We start from the raw sequence: 18,703 nt of genomic DNA, 5'->3' as shown, positions 1-18,703 counted from the left end.
GCTATGAAAGTGCTGCACTCAATACGCCAGCAAATTTGGAAGACACAGCAATGGCCACAGGACTGGAAAAGGCCAGTTTTCATTCCAATCCCAAAGAAAGGCAATGCCAAAGAATGTTCAAACTACCACACAATTGTACTCATCTCACACGCTAGCGAAGTAATGCTCAAAATTCTCCAAGTGAGGCTTCAACAGTACATGAACTGAGAACTTAACAGATGTTCAAGTTGGATTTAGAAAAGGCAGAAGACCCAGAGATCAAATTGCCAACATCTGTTGGATCAAAGAAAAAGCAAGAGAGTTCCAGAAAAACATCTACTTCTGCTTTATTGACTACGCCAAAGCCTTTGACTGTGTGGATCACAACAAACTGTGGAAAATTCTTAAAGAGATGGGAATACCAGACCACCTTACCTGCCTCCTGAGAAATCTGTATGCAGGTCAAGAAGCAACAGTTAGAACCGGACATGGAACAACGGACTGGTTCCAAATCGGGAAAGGAGCACATCAACGCTATATATTGTCACCCTGTTTATTTAACTTAAATGCAGAGTACATCATGCGAAATGTAGGGCTGGATGAAGCACAAGCTGGAATCAAGACTGCCGGGAGAAATATCAATAACCTCAGATATGCTAATGGCACCACTGTTACGGCAGAAAGTGAATAAGAACTGAAAAGCCTCTTGATGAAAGTGAAAGAGGAGAGTGAAAAAGCTGGCTTAAAACTCAACGTTCAAAAAACTAAGATTATGGCATCTGGTCCCATCACTTCATGGCAAATAGGAGGGGAAAACAATGGCAACAGTGATAAACTTTATTTTCTTAGGCTCCAAAATCACTGCAGATGGTGACTGCAGCCATGAAATTAAAAGACATTTGCTCCTTGGAAGAAAAGCCATGACCAACCTAGACAGAATATAAAAAGCAGAGACATTACTTTGCTGACAAATGTCCTTCTAGTCAAAGCTATGGTTTTTCCAGTAGTCGTGTATGGACATGCAAGTTGGACCATAAAGAAAGCTGGGTGCCAGAGAATTGGTGCTTTTGAACCGCAGCATTGGAGGAGACTCTTGAGAGTCCCTTGGACTGCAAGGAGACCAAACTAGTCAATTCTAAAGGAAATCAGTCCTGAATATTCATTGGAAGGACTGATGCTGAAGCTGAAACTCCAATACTTGGCCACCTGATGCAAAGAACTGACTCATTGGAAAAGACCCTGATGTTGGGAAAGATTGAAGGCGAGAGAAGGGGGCGACAGAGGATGAGATGGTTGGATGGCATTACCAACGTGATGGACATGAGTTTGAGTAGTCTCCAGGAGTTGGTGATGGGCAGGGAAGCCTGGCGTGCTGCACTGCATGGGGTTGCAAAGAGTCTGACATGACTGAGTGACTAAACTGAACTGATATACATAAGTCTCAAAGGTTCTGGCTCCTTTTCTTGGAATTGGAAACACATTTATCTGCAAGCAATTGTTTAGACATTCAATGCAAGTCTAGGTTTATTTTTCTGATTCTTGATGCAATAAACTGTTGATGATGACCTAGCAGAGAGCTTGGACCCTTTTGGTGTTTCCACATACACACAATTCCACTTAATAATTTTTTTTTTTTAAACTGACTGATCCATTCATTTGACTACATTTATGAAATGTATGCTTTGTGTTTGGCATTGGCCTTTCTCCTCTGCATCTATTTACAAATGAATTTGGAGTTATCCTCAACTCACCAGTGTTACTATTTTTCCTGCATCAGGTGTCTTTCATACTGGTCATTTATTATATCAATGTGGCAGAAGTTCTCCCCAGGGCAGTTGAATGAAGATGAGTTAAGAAGCAAATGGTTTGATAAGAGAAATGAGTTCTAGAAACCATTTCTTTCTTCCTTTTATTCCCATTTAAAAGGAACAAAGTGAGAGAGAAATACACAGGCAAAAGAAATAATTTCTTCAGCATACTGATGGCCTCCAAAAGATCTTCATAAATGTCGACATGCATACACACACTCTCTTTCTCAACTACCCCTTCCAGCACAGAGTTTAGAACACTCAGAATATACAGATGGTGTGCTATAGGTGAAGCACCAGAATCTGAAGAAATTAGTAATATTTTTAGGGGAAACACTGACAGAAATAACCCACCCTGGTGGTTGGGCAGGCCAGGTAAGATAGTAGCCACTTTTACGAATTATCTTAGAACAGGAGGTTCTGGTAAGAACACAGAACTAACAAACTACCATCAAACAGAAGAACTCAGGAAAGGTCAAAAAGAAGAGAGGAGAGGCCAGTCCATACATCTTGCCTACCTCCCAGAATCTTTCTCACCAGAATCGACCTTTGCTGAGTGATGCATGCACCACCAGGAAGGAACCTGAGTCAGAATTACTGACAAGAGACAAGCCAGAAACTAACCCAGTTCCCATAAAACCAGAGCCTGCGAGCCACGTGGCAGAGAAGTTCTCCTGGGTTCCCTTACTCTGCTGCCCTCTACCCTGGCGCCCTTCCCCAGTAAAGTTGCTTGCTTTGTCAACATGTGTGTCTCCTTGGACAACTCATTCCCAAGTGTTAGACAAGACCCTACTCTGGGGGCCTGGAACAAAATGAGCTTGCAACAAAATGAGCTTCCTTCTATTTTGCTTCAGGGCTCCTCAATATAATTTTTTCGAATAGATTCTATCTAGAAAGTCAATTCAACTTCCTGTCTTGTTTACTCTAAATGAGCTTTTCAATACCTCCATAGTCTTGCCTTTTCAGTTCTTTATCGTTCTTGGTTTGAATGTAAACCTTCACCTATACTTGTTTGTCAAGAGTGGCTTGCAAGCCTCTTGTTTTGATGAGCCTTGGATTCTCATTATTCTGTTCTTTCAAATCAAAGGCTGATTTTTTTTTTAATAAAATGTTTTTTTTCCCCCTGATAACTCCTTGCTTTCTTTGTCCTGAAATACCAAACAGATCTCTAATTCTGTAACACAGGTTTTTTTAAGGCAACATTTAGACACTGTGCTGGCCATTCAGGGGAACATATTACAAATTGTACATGCCCTTTTACTTATTCCCTGGATGAATTTAATGCATTATTCACCAACTAATCTATTTAAGTAACATGTTTACTAAATGCTTACTCTGTTTGAGACAATATGCTAAGGTCTGGAGACAATGATGAACAAAGGTATACACTGTATCAGACTGTTTAACAGAAGAGGGTGACTGAACAATCAAATACCAATTATCTTCAGGTACAGGGAATCAAATATCTATGTTTTCCTCTGCCACAAAACCACAATGTGGCTATTGATACCAAATAGAAACCTGTGGGGCTCCTGGGCACCAAAGCTCCTGTGTCCCCTTCTCTGAGTTCCAAAGAACAGGTTCAAACAGTGGCTAATTCAGGGAAAGGAGGGGATGCAGAGGGAAGAGAGGAGCAGTCATGAAACAAGAGGACCTAACAGTATAGTCTAAGGGTCCTGGTTCCCCCTTCAAGTGATAAACAAAACATTATCTTTGAGCTCTCTGGAGAACTAAAACCTCCACCAAATGGATGATTTAAAGCACTCTTTATTCCAGAGGTCACAGTTTGCCTATCATCACCTGATGCCAGATCATCTCTGGATCGAAGGAATGTGAGTCCTATGCACCCTGATCCTTATCAGCAACTTCTACAACTAGACTATAAGACTCCTCACAGGAATCCCCAGATGGAGACACACAGTGTTGAGGGCATTAGCCCACTGTGGCCCCCTTTGCCTGGCAAAGCAATAAAGATATTCTTTTCTACTTCACCTAAAATTTTGTCCCCAAGATTTAATTTGGTGTCCAGAGACCAGATTCAGCTTCACTATTATACAAAGTTTGTAGCTGTGGATGTGATGAAGTAATATTTAGTAAATCTCTGAATGAATAAATAAAGGAATACAGAATTAGAGAAGAAAAGTCACTGGAAAAGTTCAGTTAATATGATCTAGAATTAGGGATTTTGGGAAATATACAGGTGAGAAATAAGCACTCAGTAAAGAAAGAACAAGACTGAGAAGACTTAGAACTTATGTTTTCAAAACAACTGAGGGGCCCAGAGGTGAAAAACAAATATATTCACAAATTTGTGGTCCTCTTTGTTGTTGTTCACTTGCTCAGCCGTGTCTGACTCTGCGACCCCATGGCCTGCAGCCTGCCAGGTCTCCATGTCCCACCCCATTTCCCAGAGCTTGTTCAGACTCGTGTCCATCGAGTCATGTTCTGGAGTCAGTGTGGACCTTTAGCACCAGGTTAATTAAACTACTCACTGGACAGGAAGTTATCTTCAGAACAAAAAGAAATGGGAAATAATGCTTTATATTCTGCATTAAATGCTTTAAATCTGCTTTGTTGATTTAGAGCATTTACTCCTCAAGACGTGATATAAGTTGTAAAATATAAATTAGTCTGTATATGAGCCATGTGAACAATGGAGCCAAATCAACTTGGTCACTCACAATATTTGGTTCTTTTTAGAACTAGAAGCCTGAAAAAACTGCAGAGGTAGTTTATAGTTAAAGATCTTCTCATCTACAACCTTGCTGTGAGGCTTAAATTTTTAAAAGTCTTAAACTAAAATCTTTCACACATAGAGAGTGTATTAGAAAGCGGGCACTGAATAGTTTTGAATTCATCACTTGAATCCCTGTTCTATCCTTTTAGCTTCATAATTTACGCTAAAGCCTCACGGGATGTAAACTGATGATATAGTTCATGTCTGAGTAAGATTCAGTTCATGCTTGGCTGGCATTGCACAGAGTCCTCCAATTCAGTGACCTAAAGAGACCCTGGCTGCTATTTCAAAAGGTATAGATAAGGATTTCCACCCAGAATAGAGTGGTTTATGACAACTTAACACTCCCACCTGAGTGAAATCTTAAAAAGTTAGATAAAATTTATTTTTAATAAACCTTGTTTCAAGGCATCAGAGACCTGCAAAAATAATGAGAATGAGATGAAACTAAAATTGCAGGTTTAGCCAGGTCTGGGTGTGACCAAGAGGCTAAACAGCCTAACTGGGCTCCAGCAAAGGCCCCTGCTGGGAGGGAGAAAACAGCAGACTGCAGCAGTTATGCAGCCCTGATGTGACCAAAACTGGTGATGTGAATGGCCTCCACACACAGCTGTTGTCCAATGCAAGACATCTGCTTAATATATATATATATATATTTTTTTTTTTGGTCACACCACTCAGCAGCTCCCTGACCAGGGACTGAACACAGGCCCTTGGCAGTGAAAGTGCAGAGTCCTAACCACCAGACTACCAGGGAATTCACTGACATTTGCTGAATTCTGAAGCTGAGCAGCATGAGGCTTAGAAAATAGATTGAAAAATCTCTGAAAAGGAGAGAAGAATTTTCCTGAATTTCATGGTTCTGAGGAGCCTATGGCTTGCCAGGGGAGGAATTCTGGTTAACAAAGCTGTGGAGGCAGTGGTGAGCTGGCCTGTCTGGGAGCACTGGCCAATTCCAGATGTGGCCAGAGCTGAGAACCCAGCTTGGTCTAGCAGAGGATGACTGCAAGGGACAAGAAACCTCAAATGTTGGCCTCCATGCGAGTCTGGAAGGAAAGTTGAGGGGCCTCAACCATACAGCTGGTTGCCCCTCAAGAAATGTGTAGAATTCTAAAGCTTCTTCTAAAGCTTCATGGAGCAGGAGACTAGGAATCAAAAATCTCTGAAAACAGAGTAGAACTTTCTACATTTTTTTAGTATGGAGAACTGAGGATTTGCCAGGAATAGAGTCCTGGTTAACACGGCAGGCTATCATTTGAAAGAAAGGTCACATCCTGGGAAAAGACAGCAGACCTGAGAGAGAGCCAGCTCAGTCACAGGCCTGGGGAAGGTTTTTCCTTCACCCCAACCTACCCACTCAGCAGAAGAAAGGTTTGGTTTTCTGGTGGGAGGTAACATTATCTAGAACTGCCATACATTTTTAAAACTGATTTCTGTCACTCAATCAAAATGCAAAGACCACTGAGGTCAGAAGATGCTCAAACTCTCTCTAGAAATAGCCTAGCCAGTCAACATCTTGAACACCTTAATTTCACAAACGAATGCCTTTCTAGCATCCATCATTGCTATTACTCAGGTGCTAAGTTGTGTCTGACTCTTTTGCGACCCCATGGACTGTAGCCTGCCAGGCTGCTCTGTCCATGGGATTTTCCAGGCAAGAATACTGGAGCGGGTTGCCATTTTCTCCTCCAGGGGATCTTCTCAACCCAGGGATTGAACCCTCCTCTCCTGCATTGACAGGCAGGTTCTTTACCACACAGCCATCTGTGAAGCTAGCATCCATTATGCTAACATGCAAAAGCTACCGTCACTAAGCTAAAGTGAACTGAAACTCTTGCAGCAGCACTTCCAGGTGGTCCTAATGGAAGTGGTTAAATGCTGGCTGACAATCCTGCAGTGTGCATTTCTGATAAAGATGTGGATGAATGTGTATTATCTACAATGTATTGTCAATGAAGTGTTTTTAAAGTAAATTATAAATTACGTAATAGAGTAAAAGCCCCTTAAAATCAGGAAACTTTTAAATTCAGCTTCATATGCCCAGCTCATCCAGAGCTTAGGACATATCAGGGATCAATGATACTGGCTGAGTGGATTCATATGAAAAGTAAATGATGCATGACTCTAGATAACATTCCAGTGGTGAAGAGAGTCAAAATAAGGGTTTGTTAGCTACTTTGCCCCTTTTCTCTCTACCTCATGATTGTGAAGCCTCTATCATATCCTTTTTTCTCTCTTGGTTCTCGTTCCCTGTCTTGGATTGTTATGCTTTTCAGTCAGTTCAGTTCAGCCACTCAGGCGTGTCTGACTCTATGTGACCTCATGAACTGCAGCACCCGAGGCCTCCCTGTCCATCACCAACTCCTAGAGTTTGCTCAAATTCATGCCCATTGAGTCTGTGATGCCATCCAACCATCTCATCCTCTGTCCCTTCTACTCTCGCATTCAATCTTTCCTAGCATCAGGGTCTTTTCAACTGAGTCAGTTCTTTGTATCAGGTGGACAAAGTATTGGAGTCTCAGTCTCAACATTAGTCCTTCCAATGAACACCCAGGACTGATCTCCTTAAGGATGGACTGGTTGGATCTCCTTGCAGTCCAGGGGATTTTCAAGAATCTTCTTCAACACCACAGTTCAAAAACATCCATTCTTTGGTGCTCAGCTTTCTTTAGAGTCCAACTCTCACATCCATCCATACATGACTACTGGAAAAACCACAGCTTTGACTAGACAGACCTTTGTTGGCAAAGTAATGTCTCTGCTTTTTAATATGCTGTCTAGGTTGGTCATAACTTTTCTTCCAAGGAAAATCAAAGACATTTTCATGGCTGCAGTCACCACCTGCAGTGGTTTTGGAGGCCAAAACAAAACAAGTCTGTCACTGTTTCCCCTGTTTCCCCATCTATTTGCCATGAAGTGATGGGACCAGATGCCATGATCTTAGTTTTCTGAATGTTGAGTTTTAAACCAACTTTTCCATTCTTCTCTTTCACTTTCATCAAGAGGGTCTTTAGTTCTTCTTCGCTTTCTGCCATAATGATGGTGTCATCTGTGTATCTGAGGTTATTGATATTTCTCCTGGGAATCTTGATTCCAGCCTGTGCTTTATCCAGCCCAGAATTTCTCATGATGTACTCTGCATATAAGTTAAATAGGCAAGGTGACAATATACAGCCTTGACATATTCCCTTCCATATTTGGAACCAGTCTATTGTTCCATGTTGATATAACTGTTGCTTCCAAACCTGCATACAGATGTCTCAAGAGGCAGATCAGATGGTCTGGTATTCCCATCTTTTGAAGAATTTTCCACAGTTTGTTGTGGTCCACACAGTTAAAGGCTTTGGCATAGTCAATAAAGCAAAAGTAAATGTTTTTCTGGAATTTTCTTGCTTTTTTGATGATCCAGCAGATGTTGCCAACTTGATGTCTGGTTCCTCTGGCTTTTGTAAATCCAGCTTGGACATCTGGAAGTTCACGTACTATTGAAGCCTGGCTTGGAGAATTTTGAGCATTACTTTGTTAGTGTGTGAGACGGGTGCAATGGTGCGGTAGTTTGAGCATTCTTTGGCATTGCCTTTCTTTGGTATTGGAATGAAAACTAACCTTTTCCAGTCCTGTGGCCACTGCTGAGTTTTCCAAATTTGCTGGCATATTGAGTGCAGCACCTTCACAGCATCATCTTTTAGGATTTGAAATAGCTCAACTGGAGCTATTTCACCTTTACGAGCTTTGTTTGTAGTGGTGCTTCCTAAGGCCCACTTGACTTCACATTCCAGGATGTCTGGCTCTAGGTGAGTGATCACACCACCATGATTATCTGTGTTGTGAAGATCTTTTTGGTATAGTTCTTCTGTGTATCCTTGCCACCTCTTCTTAATATCTTCTGCTTCTGTTAGGTCCATACCATTTCTGTTCTTTATTGTGCCCATCTTTGCATGAAATTTTCCCTTGGTGTCTCTAATTTTCTTGAAGAGATCTCTAGTCTTTCCCACTCTGTTGTTTTCCTCTATTTCTTTGCACTGATCACTGAGGAAGGCTTTCTTATCTCTCCTTGCTATTCTTTGGAATTCTGCATTCAAATGGGTGTATCTTTTCTTTTCTCCTTTGCCTTTCACTTATCTTCTATTCACAGCTATTTGTAAGGCCTACACAGACAACCATTTGGGCTTTTTGCATTTCTTTTCTTTGGGGATGGTCTTGATCCCTGCCTTCTGTACAATATCATGAACCTCCATCCATAGTTCTTCAGGCATTTTCTATCCGACCTAATCCCTTGAATCTATTTGTCAATTCCACTGTATAATCTTAAGGGATTTCATTTAGGTCATACCTGAATGGTCTAGTGGTTTTCCCTACTTTCTTCAATTTAAGTCTGAATTTGGGAATAAGGACTTCACGGTCTGAGCCACAGTCAGCTCCTGGTCTTGTTTTTGCTGACTGTATAGAACTTTTCTATGTTTGGCTGCAAAGAATATAATCAATCTGATTTTGATATTGACCACCTGGTGATGTCCATGTGTAGAGTCTTGTGTTCTTGGAAGAGGATGTTTGCTATGACCATTGCATTCTCTTGGCAAAACTCTATTAGCCTTTGCCCTGCTTCATTCTGTACTCCAAGGCCAAATTTGTCTGTTACTCCAGGCATTTCTTGACTTCCTACTTTTGCATTCCAGTACCCTATAATGAAAAGGACATCTTTTTTGGGTGTTATTTCTAGAAGGTCTTATAGATCTTCATAGAACCATTCAACTTCATCTTCTTCAGCATTATTGGTCGGGGCATAGACTTGGATTACTGTAATATCCTGATCCTTTTCCATGCATTCCCAGGGAGATAGCTTAGCACAGAGTTTGGAAAACAGATACTTACTTGTCAGGCTCTCCTTTTAGGGGCCCTTGATCGCTCTTTACCACTTCTCAGACCACTGGCAAGTTACTTAACCTTTGGGTCTGAGTCCTCCACTATAGGATGGGTGCAGCAATAGTAGCTTTTGTACAAAATTAATGGGAGGATTTAAAAGATAACACCTGTTAAATGCTTATGAGTGTGCCTTGCACATGATCATAGTACAATAAAATATTAGTATTTATGGTTTTCATATTGAAGCTTATGTTTTGAGATTCATCTGAATAGTTGCATGTATCAATAGTTTATCCCTTCTTATTGCTAAGTAGTATTCTATTACGTGGATATTTCACAACTTAAGTATTTCCCAGAGTGTATGCACCATTTTGCACACCCATCAGCCACATATGAGAGTTTTAGTTGCTTCACATCCTCATCAGCCCTTGACATTGTTAGTATTTTTAATTTTAGATATTTAATAGGCATACAGTAGGTACTATTGGGCTTCCCTGATGACTCAAATATAAAGAATCTGCCTGCAATGCAGGAGACGTGAGTTCGATCCCAGGTTTGGGAAGATGCCCTGGAGAAAGAAAAGGCAACCCACTCCAATATTCTTGCCTAGGAAATCCCATGGACAGAGGAGTCTGGTGGGCTACAGTTTGGGGGTGGGGAGAAGGTCACAAGAGTTGGACACGATTTAGCAACTACACCACTACCACCAGTACTGTTACTACCTCAGTTTTATGGGTGAAAAAAACCAAGGCTCAGAGAGACTGAGTAAATCCTAGGAGGCCTCATATTTTATGAGGATCAGAGATAAGATTTGAACCCAGACTGTATAATGCCACAGTTCTAAAAGCATTTCATACTAGGGTCAGAAGCAATGTATTTGATCAGACGTGTGTCTACATGTGTGGATTTTATTCACAAGTTATGATCCTTTATTACGACTTGTTGATGTTTTTCAAAGTTGGGAATATTTCATATAATTGTGAGTTTTGAGAAGAAGCTTGAGGATACCTTCTATACAAATAGTTTTTCTTTTGGGAAGGTGGTAAGAGACAGCCCAGCAGACATATTAAAGACAGGGATTTGAATTTTCTCTTGAGTAATAAAAAAATACTCAGGCCAAAAACAAAAAGAACAACAAACAAGGAAAAAAAATAAAAAAAGCTCCCTGTGACCTTTACTTCCTTTCTGCTCTTTCCTCCAACAGAGTAATCATTTTTTTTCTTTTTTTCTGGACAACAAAATGCCAGCTCTTAGAGCCATTTTTATAGATTTGAAAATGGACATTTTTTTCTGCCCAGTTTTCCTTCTCCCATTTTAAAAGTTTTTCTTCTCCTTAAACTATGGTCTTAGAACAATTTCACAGCCTTCCAGCAGGTTAAGTCGCAGTAGTGGTAAAGCTGTAGAGGAATAAAAGCCTGACCCCTGGGTTCACCTACCTAAAAGAAAACTTAAAAGTATGCATTAAGTTTCTTAACAACTCAAAATATCAACCATTTGCCTGTAATTTGGTTAGATGGTTTTCCACAAACTAACCAGTTTCTTTGTTTGATAGGTACTTGAATTAACCACAGACAGTATATAAAATGGAAATGAAAGTATGTTCAAGATTCAAGACACAGGACAGAAACCAGTTATCTTCCCTAAATAGATGAATTTCATTTCTGAGAGCAATAAACGATTGTTTGACTCTTCTAACATCCATCTTCGGCACGATCAGTTTTCAAATCTACTTCTGAATATATTGGCTTTTCTTCCTCTTGTAGCTTTCTCTCCTCCCACCCACCCAACCCTCCCTCCCAGTTGGGAAAGTCCTTCTATTGTGTAGAGGGTATATTTTTAAAGCTATGTACCGGAATGTCAGTGTTGCTGGGGAATTCCTCCTAAAAGTGGCTTTATTTGTATGATAAGAGCATTTAATGCTGGTGTTTTCAGTATTCCATTACACACAACAGATAAAGGGATGCCTCCCAGGGCAGCTTAGAAAGAATCTTCGGATTCTGCTTCTCTGTCCTTTCTCTATGGGTCCCTTATTTCCTTCCTCTCCTCCATCTCTCCGACCCTGCATTTTCTACTTCTTTCAGGCACATTTTCCAAAGCTCTCATTATCTCTGGAGAAAAATAAAGCTGGACCCCTTTCTAGCACCATATTTAGATGTGGACTCCAGATGTATTTAAATGTAAAAGACAAAACGATAAATGTAACAGAAGAAAATATAGAAGAATATCTTGGTTTCCTAGGGTGGGAAAAGAATTGATTGAACAAAACATTAAAAGAATAAAGTAAAAATATTATGATTACTTCAAAAGTAAGAATTTCTGTTCAATGAAAGGCAAAGTTGATAGGCAGATGACAAAATTGGGAAAGATACTGGTCACATCTAAAACTGACAAGTGATTTTTATTTACATTATGTAAGAAACTCTTATTCACCATAGAGCAAAAGAAACCCAGTAGAAGAGTGAACAGTGAATATAACAGACAATCTTTAGAAGAGTTCACCAGGGACTCATAAACATTCAGGAAGTGCTCAAAATCATCTGTAAATATGTAAGTGCAAGCTGACATAATAACAATATATCATTTAACTGGGAAAGATTAGACAGTGGGACAATATTAGGATCTGGCAAGGATGAAATTAAAAGATGCTTGCTCCATGGAAGAAAACCTATGACAAACCTAGACAGTGTATTAAAAAGCAGAGATATCACTATCTGACAAAGGTCCACACAGTCAAAGCTATGGTTTATCCAGTAGTCATGTATGGATGTGAGAACTGGGCCATAAAAAAGGCTGAGCCCCAAAGAATTGATGCTTTTGAATTGTGGTGCTGGAGAAGACTCCTGAGAGTCCTCTGGGCAGCAAGGAGTTCAAACCAGTCAATCCTAAAGGAAATCAACTCTGAATATTTGTTGAAAGGACAGATTCTGAAGCTGCTGCTGCTGCTAAGTCGCTTCAGTCATGTCCAACTCTGTGCAACCCCATAGACAGCAGCCCACCAGGCTCCCCCGTCCCTGGGATTCTCCAGGCAAGAACACTGGAGTGGGTTGCCATTTCCTTCTCCAATGCATGAAAGTGAAAAGTGAAAGTGAAATCGCTCAGTCGTGTCCAACTCAGTGACCCCATGGACTGCAGCCTACAGGCTTCTCCATCCATGGGATTTTCCAGGCAAGAGTACTGGAGTGGAGTGCCATCACCTTCTCCATACTGAAGCTGAAGCTCCAATACTTTGGCCACCTGATGCAAAAAGATGACAAAATGGAAAAGACCCTGGGAAAAATTGAGGGCAAAGGGAGAAGGGGGGTGACAGAGGATGAGATGGTTGGATGGCATCATCGACTCAATGAACATGAGTTTGAGCAAGCTCTGGGAGGTGTAGTGAAGGACAGGGAAGCCATAGGGTCCCAGAGAGTTAGACATAACTGAGTGACTGAACAGCAACAAGGATGTGGAACTGAGAAATCCTTAGGTGTTCTGGTGTTGCTGACCGGGGAACCATTTTGAGGATGCAATTTGGCACTACTTTGTCAAACTAATTATGTATAATTATATGACCAACAATGCTGTTCCAAGTGTATATACAATAAATTATCACATAGATCCTTAGAGGGCTACATAGCAGGATGTGAACTATAATTTTATCTGTGGTGGCAAGAAGCTGGAAGTAATCTGGCCAGCCACAGTTGAGAAAGCAGGCAGATACCATGTGATGGATGAGACCACGTGACTGTTAAAGGCAAAGAATTAGATGTAGATACAGTGACATGGAGGACCAAAAATCACAATGATTGTGAAAGAAGAAATAGAATGAGTTAAATGTAGTATCATTTACCTAAATCTAAAGCACACACACACACAAATATAATTATATTCATTTTGCATCCAAAGAAAACAACCCACTTCAAATGCATTCAATTAGACTGACTGGGGAGAGCAGTATGGAAGTGGAAAATGGAGACGAATGAGAATAAATCAATATAACAAGGCAGGAGCCTGGTCCCATGGATCTATGATGATGCCATGCCACAAACCAAGGATTATTATTAATGCAAGCAAGTCTCTGTTTCTGAAAGCCACAGTAAACAAAAACAAAACAAATTTGCTTGGGTGCTACTTTCACCCTTTTTCCACATCAGGCTCTCAAACCCAGGACATCCTTTCTGTCTGCAGTGACCACTCCTTTAGTCCTGAATAACACTGAACTTTTCCTAGACTGCTAGAAAAGAGTTGATGGAGTCCTATTTTTCCTTTCAATCCCGTTGGTGAATTGTCCATAACATTGTGATTCTCAGCATACTTGCCTCTATGCAATGTAAATCTTTTACAGCCTACTTACAGTTGGGTTCTGTGTTTCTAAGTCCCACATTTGGAGGTGTCTATGACAAAATGCCCATATTAAATGATGTATTTTTGCTGCCCTCCCCGCCCCCCTTTGGTTTTTTCGCTAAGGGATGAAAAATGTGGAGCTGGTTAGGTAGAATTTCTGGCTGGCAGAGATATTTCTACATCAAAAAAGTATAGTTAGAAGATAATCTCAGGAAGAGGGAAGATGGGTCTGATGGCAGAAGGAGGTTCTTTATTCAGCATTTATAGAAAGAATACTACTTGCAATGAGGATACAGAGTGAACACACTGGACAAGTTCCCTCTCTTTTGGAGCCTGCATTCCAGCGGGAAAGAACTGATGAGTAAAGATCATTTCAGTAGTATTAATTGCTCTGAAGAGAATACAGAGGGTAATGAAATAGACAATGGTGGTAAAGGACTTCAGAGGAATTTAAGTTGAGGAGTGAACAATTGCATCCACATTTTTAAAGGTTGCTTTGGCTTTTGTCTGGGTAATGTATTGGGCAGGGATAAGAACAGAAGCAGGGAGACTCTACTATCAGGAGGCTACCTCAGTCGACTTTGGGAGGAGGTGATGGTGGCTTGGACCAAAGTGGTGGGGATGTGGATGAAAGAGGCAGGTGGAGAGATGAGTTGGCTGAAACAGGAAAATCAGGCATAAAGGTGAGCATAACAAAAGGTAACAGAATGGGAGTTTACAGTAGAATGAACACTTGGAAATCATTCTGGTCAAACCCTTTATTTTCTACAGATGAGGAAATCACATCCCAAGAGGGTTAAGTGATCACATCATCATCTCAGAAGCATGACTAGTCTCTGAGCCTCCTGGCCCCAACCCAGCACTCCTTCTACACACCATGCTGGCCAAACTAGCATGGGAGGAGGATGGAGGAGCAAGCATGTTGGGAAGGATAGGGCAAGAAAAGTGAGAGTGATGATGAGGGAGAAAAGAGAGGGGAAGGGGCAGCAAAAGGTCAAGATGGAAGGTGATCAACATGGAGAGAAGAAAATGACAGTGGGTGAATTAAAGCAGGGGTCCCCAGCCTCCAGAATCTAATGCTGATGATCTGAGGTGGAACTGATGCAACAATAACAGAAATAAAGTGCACAATAAATGTAATGTACTTGAATCATCCTAGAACGATTCTCTGACTCCAGTCTGTGGAAAAACTGTCTTCCATGAAACCAGTCCCTGGTGCCAAAAAGATTGGGACGACTGAATTAAAGGGTAGGGACAGGCAGGGGAACGGAGTGAGGAGGAGGAGGGGAACTTGTTGCTAGGATTACTAGGGGTGATGGTTTCCAGCTGGGATCTGGCTTAATAGACCATCGCCTAGCTTACCACAGGTGTCAGGGCACCAGTGGCAGCAGCTGGAGCAGTTGCCTGAGCCGCCCGTGCCACAGGAACAACGGCAAAGGAAGTACAGATGGGCAGGAAGTGGCCCCTGGGTCAGAGCCAGGCTCACCAGGATCACACTGCTCTCATCCTCCTCGTGGGACATGCAGAGTCTTCCCAAGGCAGTCCAGAGACCAGGCTATTTGTTTTTCACCATTACCATCACTCAACACTGTAATGGTACTACCATTCCTCTAGGCCAGACAATATGTGTAGTCTTTATATACAGTTTTCTCTTTCATCCTCACAAAAACTCTGAAGGCAGGTATTAATTCTCTGGGTTTGCAGATAACAGAAACTAGGCTTAAGTAACTTGCATGACACCATCTCAGAACCAGGCAGTGCCAGAAAGGTCCTGCTATCTAACATGAAGTGTTGGACTTTGCAAGAGGTGTCAGTGCTTTTTCCCTTTCCACAGATGGAGGACCCTTGGCCTGGGAAGACACGACTGATGGGACCAGATGAATCTTTACTCTTCCAACCTCCCATCTGGTCCCCCCAGATACCCCCTGCCCTGGATGAATATTCAGTTCCAGTTACATAGGCAACTTACAGGATACAAACTGAACCTTCTTTTGGAGTTTTTACGCTGTATCATTGTTTAAAATGTACAGTTACTAACCTTTTCCTTTTCCTTGAAGGTTTTTTCAAATGTCAGCCTTTCTGTGAAGGTTTCATTTCTCTCCAGGCAAAATAAATCACTCCCTCCTTGGTGCCCTCATACTCTTGCATTTTGGTTTGAGGCACTTGTTTCTCTCCTTCAAAACAGCATGGACTTCTTGAGGAAAGGAACTGTGTTTTAATCATTTCTATATCCTTGGCACCTTGCTCACACAGTGCCTGGCATAGTGGAAATGGTCAATAAATTTTGAGTAGACTGAAAGCAAAAAATGGAAATGGAATTTGTTGGTGCCATTATAAATCAGCCATTTCCAATTTTGCTTCCTTAACTCAGAAACTCATATGAAAGAAGACATTGTCATCCATATATTCTCTACTGGTAAAATGTTAAATAGCATATGGATTTCTTTTGAGGTGAATAACTAACAAAAATATGTTATAAAGATGTGAGTTATAAAACTGACCATTTGTTATTTCCAAATTGTCATTTGTAAGCAAAAAACAAGTATATATGAGTGTGTGTTTGTGTGTGTCTATGTGTACAGTGTTATTAGCTCTGTTGGGTCCGACTCTTTGTGACACCATGTATTGTAGTGTGCCAGGCTCCTCTGTCCACAGGATTTCCCAGGCAAGAGTACTGGAGTGGGTTGCCATTCCCTTCTCCAGGGGATCTTCCTGACCCAGGGATTGAAACCTGGTCTCCCACATTGCATGCAGATTCTTTCACCATCTGAGCCATGAGGAAATGTGAATATACACATATACACAAACACATAACTTTTAAGCTTTTATTTCAGACTTCTGTTCCACAAGCAATACAAATAAGATGACCAACCATAATACTGAAGAATAAGCAATAGATAAAACTCATTTTGGAGGCAAATCTCACATGATACTGACACATTTTTACTTGTTACTATGAATCACAATAAACTGTGGAGAATTCTGAAAGAGATGGGAATACCAGACCACTTGAGCTGCCTCTTGAGAAACATATATGTGGGTCAGGAAGCAAGAGTTAGAACTGAACATGGAACAACAGACTGGTTCCAAATAGGAAAAGGATTATGTCAAAGCTGTATATTGTCACCCTGCTTATTTAACTTCTATGCAGAGTACATCATGAGAAATGCTGGGCTGGAAGAAACACAAGCTGGAATCAAGATTGCCGGGAGAAATATCAATCACCTCACATATGCAGATGACACCACCCTTATGGCAGAAAGTGAAGAGGAACTCAAAAGCCTCTTGATGAAAGTGAAAGAGGAGAGTGAAAAAGTTGGCTTAAAACTCAACATTCAGAAAATGAAGATCATGGCATCTGGTCCCATCACTTCATGGGAAATAAATGGGGAAACAGTGGAAACAGTGTCAGACTTCATTTTTTTGGGCTCCAAAATCACTGCAGATGGTGACTGCAGCCATGAAATTAAAAGACGCTTACTCCTTGGAAGGAAAGTTATCACCAACCTAGATAGCATATTGAAAAGCAGAGACATTACTTTGCCAACAAAGGTCCATCTAGTCAAGGCTATGGTTTTTCCAATGGTCATGTATGGATGTGACAGTTGGACTGTGAAGAAGGCTGAGTGCCGAAGAATTGATGCTTTTGAACTGTGGTGCTGGAGAAGACTCTTGAGAGTCCCTTGGACTGCAAGAAGATCCAACCAGTCCATTCTGAAGGAGATCAGCCCTGGGATTTCTTTGGAAGGAATGATGCTAAAGCTGAAACTCCAATACTCTGGCCACTTCATGCGAAGAGTTGACTCATTGGAAAAGACTCTGAGGCTGGGAGGGATTGGGGGCAGGAGGAAAAGGGGACGACAGAGGATGAGATGGCTGGATGGCATCACCGACTCGATGGACGTGAGTTTGAGTGAACTCTGGGAGATGGTGATGGACAGGGAGGCCTGGCATGCTGCGATTCATGGGGTCGCAAAGAGTTGGACATGACTGAGCAACTGAACTGAACTGAACTGATGAGTAATGTTATTTCAAATTCACTTTATTTATGATTTGGCCTTTGTAGCTCCTGTTTTATTGTTAATTGAAACTTCATAGCATCATTCTTACTGACATATACTGAAGACAAAAATATACTATGTTTTATTCATCTATCCTTTCTTTATTTTTTACTAAAAATATAGACATGGGCCAAAAAGGAAATTGCAGGACGCATATTGAAATCACAACTTAAACACATGACAATAATCTATAATCACTATACTTGTCAATGAATCCTCCATGGTGGGAGCTCACCATGATGTACACAGCAGAGAGAGGACAGGCTTGGGGCTGAGTCTACCTCATTTCCCTGCTCAAGATATTGGAATACAAATATTCAAGGATGATCTCCTTATAGGACCAACTTTTAATGTTTCCAAATTATACTTAAAAACACTTAAAATGTTAACAAATATTAGTTTACTTAACTATTATTATTAGTATAACCTAAGTCATTTGGTCTCACCTACATAGGGCTACATATGGGATCATATATATAAAACTTACAGTGTCTTTCAGACTCTGACTTGCCTGTCCTCACTAGAAGACATCCTCTCAAGTGGTGCTTCCTCTATTCCTACAAATCCCTCTGGTTAGCCATTACCACATGGCACCCACCAAGTATTCTCTTTATCTAGCGTCCATTTTGTCAATGCTTATGATCTGCTTTTAAACTTTTCTGAAGACTCTTCAGTTTTGCAACATCAGTTCAGTTCAGTTCAGTTCAGTTCAGTTCAGTTCAGTCGCTCAGTCGTGTAGTGCTCCTGATTCCAAAGCTGGTTATTTGCAGCATGCCAGCATGGGGCAGGTTCCATGACCAGAGAGTGACTTGGAACAACACCGTATTAGTTTTCCATGGCTAACAGAACAAATTATCACAGACTTAATGGTTTAAGCCAACATGATTTATCATCTTACATTTCTTGAGGTTAGAAGTTCAACAGGAGCCTTA

Source organism: Capra hircus, chromosome 7 (assembly GCF_001704415.2).
Source record: "Capra hircus breed San Clemente chromosome 7, ASM170441v1, whole genome shotgun sequence".
Lineage (NCBI taxonomy): Eukaryota > Metazoa > Chordata > Mammalia > Artiodactyla > Bovidae > Capra > Capra hircus.
Note: the sequence above shows the minus strand (reverse complement) of the source record.